Source organism: Filicampus tigris, chromosome 12 (genome assembly GCF_054856515.1).
Source record: "Filicampus tigris isolate MCC_2025a chromosome 12, RoL_Ftig_1.0, whole genome shotgun sequence".
Classification (NCBI taxonomy): Eukaryota; Metazoa; Chordata; class Actinopteri; order Syngnathiformes; family Syngnathidae; genus Filicampus; species Filicampus tigris.
Genome location: NC_141228.1, coordinates 17,738,766 through 17,744,765, shown reverse-complemented (window position 1 = coordinate 17,744,765; position 6,000 = coordinate 17,738,766).

Genomic DNA, 6,000 nt, shown 5'->3' with positions numbered 1-6,000 from the left:
CCCCTGATCTGACTTGCTTGTAAAATTTTCTGGTTTTAGTAATATTATTAGAATGTGATTTCTACAACTGCAGTGCCCGCCGACACAGCCGACTGCCTTCAACATGAATTGAAGATTTATATCTGAAAGGTGATATTATATTTTATAGAGAGAGACAAAACAATATTGTGTATGAGCACCCCCACTAAACCTCAAACATTCTGTATGAATGAATATATGAATAAAAATGTAATGGAATAAACTGTTTTTGCCGAACTGTTTTTGTACTGTGCTTTCGAATTGTACTTTTGTTTTACTCATTTATTATTTTTTTGCTTATTAGTTGTGTCCATTCATCCAGCCAGAGGAACATTTGTGACACTGCTGTCTTGCTGCCAAAGGCGCGCCATGGACTTGAGGTCAGGCTCTCCAACACCAAACCCATCCTTTATTGTTGTATTTTAAGCATTAATTCACCCAGAAAAAATATTGAGATTGATCATTCGATACCACTCAGTCAGCATGTACTCTACTACTCTTCTCTATGATCTGGGTTTCCTTTTTTGTTTTTGCTATAGGACACTTTTTTCCCAATAAGGTTTGCGTGTGTTTGTAAGAATATTCTATTTAAAGAATATTCTAATAAAAATGTGTATGGCTAAATTAGCCAGGAGTGGTTTCGCATTAGGTCAGACCAATTAATCCGCCGGCTGATTTAATTGGCTGATATTGGCATTTTTCAAATCGGCAAAAATCCGACAATGTTTTTTATTTTTTGGTTGTTTTTTTTTACATTAAAACATTATAACATAAGACAAAGATAATGTAATTTAAACATTCCCAACCACTACTGCTAAAATTAGCATAATGCTAACAAACAATGCAAAACTCCATAGAGGGGCTAAGGAATAGCTACAGTGTCACTGTGTTGTAACCCTTTAGGAACGGATATTTGAACACAAACTGTGGTGCAACAAATGTAAACAGACAATACAACAATACTCACAGGTCAATTTTCTTTATGCTTTGCGAAAAACTGCAACTTACTGAGTCATTCTTGAAACTCAACTTGTGTGTTCTCCCAGTATTATACTGTCCCCAGATGCCCAATTCAGATGCAGCAGCGCAATGTCTCGTGAATTGAAGCAAAAATATTGCATAATATTTGCAAAAATATTTCATTCTGTGCCTTTCGTTTAATCATGTCATTTCTGTATGTTTTTATAAAGTATGCACATGTTTTGTGCTCCATATTGTACATAAATCAGCATCTGTTTGTATGATTTGCTCAAGACTTTGCCACATCAACGTGCAAATTGCCCCATTATCTGTCATTAGCCCCCCGGCAGTGATGAAAAAGAAGCGGTAAAGGTCCATTTTGAGCCTCTAATGACTCAAGTGCTCACCAGCATGTACTGAGTAAAGATGCTTTGATTTTTGCCATCACAGGTGGATGCTATTTATACGCCCGCCTCAGTAATAATGTCACCCCTCCCAGCCCACCCGCCACCCTTCCCGTGTTGGCATGGCGACAGCATTTCCCGCCACAAGCTGGAGAATATGGAACAGCAGGGGGCGACTGATCACTACAAATAGGCAGAGGCAGACGTTGGACACACGCGCACACACATTCATACACAACTGCAGCCTTCTAGGTTGTCATTAGCAACCGTTGCCCTGACCTTCTCTCTATTTTTGCTGTAATGAGTCAGAAAAAAGCCTGACAACACACACACACTGAACACAGAAAGCCATAGTTGAAATTCAAAGTTTTGATCGACTTCATTCCCAGTTATTTCTGTACAACTATGTGGAACTCCAGTTGGATTATTTACTATGCAATACCAGACATTCTCTAATCAAAATAAGGCTTCAAACCAGGCTTAACGTTTCAAACGAGGGTTAGGATTTCAAATTAGGGTTTTAATTCTGGCGGAGTTTTCAAATAAGCGGTAGGGCTGCAGATTAGGGTTTCAAGATAGGATTAAGTTATCACAGTAGGGTTTCAAACAAGGGCTATAATTCCAAATTAGGGTTTCAAGAAAGTAGTGGGTTTAAATTGGGATTTACAACAAGATTTGGGGTTCCAATTGTTGGTTTAAAGACTGGGTTGAGATTTAAAGTAAGGGTTGGGTTTTAAGCAAGGGTTAGAGTACCAAATTTGGGATTCAAGACAGAATTGGGTTTTCAAGTTATGGTTTGAAATAACGGTTGGGGTTTCAAGACAGAATTGGGTTTTCAAATTAAGGTGTCAAACGAGGATTAAGATTCTGAATTAGGGTTTCAAGATAGGGTTGGGGTTTTAAATTAGACTTTCAAACCTGAATTAGGGCTTCAAAATAGGGCTAGAGTTCCAAATTAGGGTTTCATGACAGGATTGGAGTTTCAAGTTAGGGTTTCAAGACAGGATTGGAGTTTCAAGTTCAAGTTTCAAACAAGGCTAGAGTCCTAAATCATGGTTTCAAGACAGGGTTATGGTTTCAAGCAAGGGTTGGGTTTTAAGAAAGGGTTGGGGTTTCAAGACAGAATTGGGGTTTCAAGTTAGGGTTTCAAGCAAGTGTTGGGGTTCCAAATTATGGTTTCAAAGCAGAGTTAGGGTTTTAAGCAAGTCTTAGGTTTGAAGCAAGGGTTAGGGTTTCAAATTAGGGTCCCAATCCAGGGTTTGGCGCTCAGACCATTATTGGTCTGTTTGTACTATACAATGCAATACAATACCATTTTATTTATGTAGCGCATTTCATATTGAACAAGTTTAACGTATACGATCGTCAGTCCTGACTATCTTCCAAGCAGATCAAGGAGGAAAACTCACTCAACACACCCCACACCATCAAATAATTTCTCAGGCTAATCTTTCAGTTCTGCACTTGATCATCAAGCCACTCCTGGCGGAAATATGTATTCATGTGGGCAGTACGGCTGATGAAATAAAAGGTAAGGCTCTCGTTCTATAATTGTCAGCCTCTCGCTGGAGGCAAGACAAATAAATGCGGCTGTATGGACACATTAGCGATTTTATTGGCAACAAGTTTACAAACGACGCAGAAATATGGGCAAGCCACGCCTTGAACTTTTAAACTCACTCTGCTGTCTTGTTTTTTTTTAATCTTTTTTTGCAATGACCTGTACATATCTTCATCTTCCTCATCATCTTTCAGTGGTTGCCAGGCAACATGAGGGAAGGAATCTGGATAGAGAGAACATGTGTGGGTAGAGGATGAACACAAATGGATCCAGTTTCGTTACGGGTCAAATTGACCCATTTTTTTAAAAGATTGAAAAAAAAAAATAGAATTAAATTAATAGATTTCTGCATATGAATATAAGTATTTTATTAAAATTCAGCTAAAGTTTAAAACTTTTTTTCCATCACGAGCCTTCATGAAAATAAAACAATTTAATAAAATTTTAATAAATTGTATTAGTTCTTTTAATTTCAACAAAAACAACAACTGAATGAACCAAAAAGGTAGGCAACACCCATCACCTGTGAATTAAATGAATATTTAAAAAAAATAAACATAAAAATGTAACTTGCTAACTTTACCATTTCTTTTAAATCCATAAAAACTGAATTGTCAAATAACAAAACGAAAAGTAATGTTTTCTCATAACTTCGCTTTTCATTTGTCAGTGTGTCAGTGTTTAATTTACTGTTGCACTAAACATCAACTTTAAAAAAAAAAAAATACATTTCTTCTATTTTCCTATAAATCAAAGCAACATTTTGTGGTCCTCAAAATACTACAAAAAAGAAAACAATAAGTGAATGACGGAGGAGGAGAGATCTTTCTGTGCAGGCAGTGATGGGCTGCAGACTGTTCTAAACGCATTTGTCCATCCCGCCTGCGAAAGGTCACAAGTGTTCCGCTGGACTCGGTCACCATGGGAACCGCCTCCCTAATGGGGACGGTCCCCTGGACGATCTGGCAGCTGTGAGCACCATGATGTCATTACAATACATGGGAGGAGAACAGGGATCTTAATGAAGGATAGATGAGGAAGTAAAAATAAACACTTGATGTGATTGCGCAAGTGTGCACACCCTCTTACAACTAAGGATGTGGCTGTTTAGAAACAGCCAATCACAGTCCAACTCATCCAACCTACCGCCATTTAAAGTGCCTCTTAAGCCAATTTCCATTGTACTTGTTGAACCCCGAAACAGCCTGAAATAATTTTTATAGTTGTATGGATGGATTCTGTTGATGTGGCATGATTTGGATCATGTTTCTTTTACATAACTGGATAGATAGATGTTGACATATGTTGTTGTATGCTTTGGATCATGACCTTTTTTTTTAAATAGCTTGAATGATAGCTATTTGACATACTTTTAATGGTGGGATGATGGATAGAGAGACGATAAATAAAATTGGTTGCCGCATGGTGTGATATGCTTTGGATCATAAGCATTTTCCTTAGATGAATGCATGGATAGCTGTTTGCCATATGATATGATATAATTGGAATTGTGTTGTTTGTTTCGATAAAAGCATGGATTGGTAGATGTTTGACATGATGCGGTATGCTTTGGATCATGATCTTTTCCTTTCAGTGGATGGGTGAACAGATGAAAAGATGGATATCTGATCTAAGATGTGGTATGCTTTGGATCATGAGCTTTTCCTTTAGCTCAAAGCACAGGTGGATTGATAGATGGCTGGCATGATGTGGTATGCCCTGGATCATAATCTTTTCCTTTCATTTGATGCAAAATAGATCAAAGGTAAATTATTTGGTAGGCTTTGAACCTTGATGTATTTGTTATGATTGATGATTGAATAAATGGAAAGAGATGAATGTTTTATACGATGTGGTATGCTTTGGACTGTGATCTTTTCCTATAGATGGATAGATGATATGCATGCATGGATGACGGTTGGCTGGTCATATGATGTGGAATTCTTTAGAACTAATTCTTGCTATTTTTTTAAGGTCAATTTGTTTAATTGTTTCTTCAATAGGAAAAAACTAAATGTGTTTTAAAGTATGTGAAACAAAAAAAAAAGTAGAAGAAATGTGGCAAGGGAGAATTGTGGGGTGATTGAGAAGAGGGGCTGCGCAACCGGGGGGGGGGGGGGTGAATTAACAGATTTAGTGTCATCTCTCAGTCTGGGAGTATCGACCACCTTAATCCCTGATCATCCCTCTCTTCCTCCTCCTCCTCCTCCTCCTCTACTGTCTACCACCCCCCCCTGATTTTCCACCTCTCTTTATCTGTGTGTGTTTTTCCATACCTTCAGATTAAGATAATACTTCATGTTTGTTTGTATGTGTCAGCGTCTACGCTTTAAGCCTGTAGCAGACCCAGCAGCGTGACGCCGGGACCACTCAAGATTGTCAACATATTGATTTATTGGTGTCAGGGACATCATTTCAATGATTGTCAGTGACATCATTTCCCGTTTTACTTTTTTATTGATTGACCTACAGGGGGTGCCACATCGCATTTATGAATCGATTGGACGGCGCTCCGCGAGAGCACATCGATCCAAGGTGGGCGAAGGCGCGAGGAGGGCGAGGTAATATCCTCGGCGGCTTATGTCTTCACTGCAGATGGTTTATGAAGACGGCGTTGCTATCTGTTAATCTGACACCCGTTTCAAGGGGGACAATCTGCGTTAATCCCATGACTAGCCTGATAATACCACTCACAATAAGACCCCACGTGTGGGCAACTCACAGCGCATTCATAAACAATCAACAAGGTTGCGTTGGACATGGCCCATCTTGAAAAATCGATTGAAACCGAAAACAATGGGAAGGGGATTGTTTCTGTATTGAACATTGGAATTTGATATACAAAATATCCATCCATCCGTTTTCTGAACCACTTATCCTCAGATTTGCACTCTTCTGCGCTCATTTCCGAAAAGGAAGACACATTATTGATGTTGTACTTTACTAACAAGAAGACAAACTTTTTATGTTGCACCTTCCTAAAATCAAGAGAAGCTATCGAGTTTGCAATTCCTGAAAAGGAAGACAAAACGTTTGATGTTGCACTTGCCTAAAATG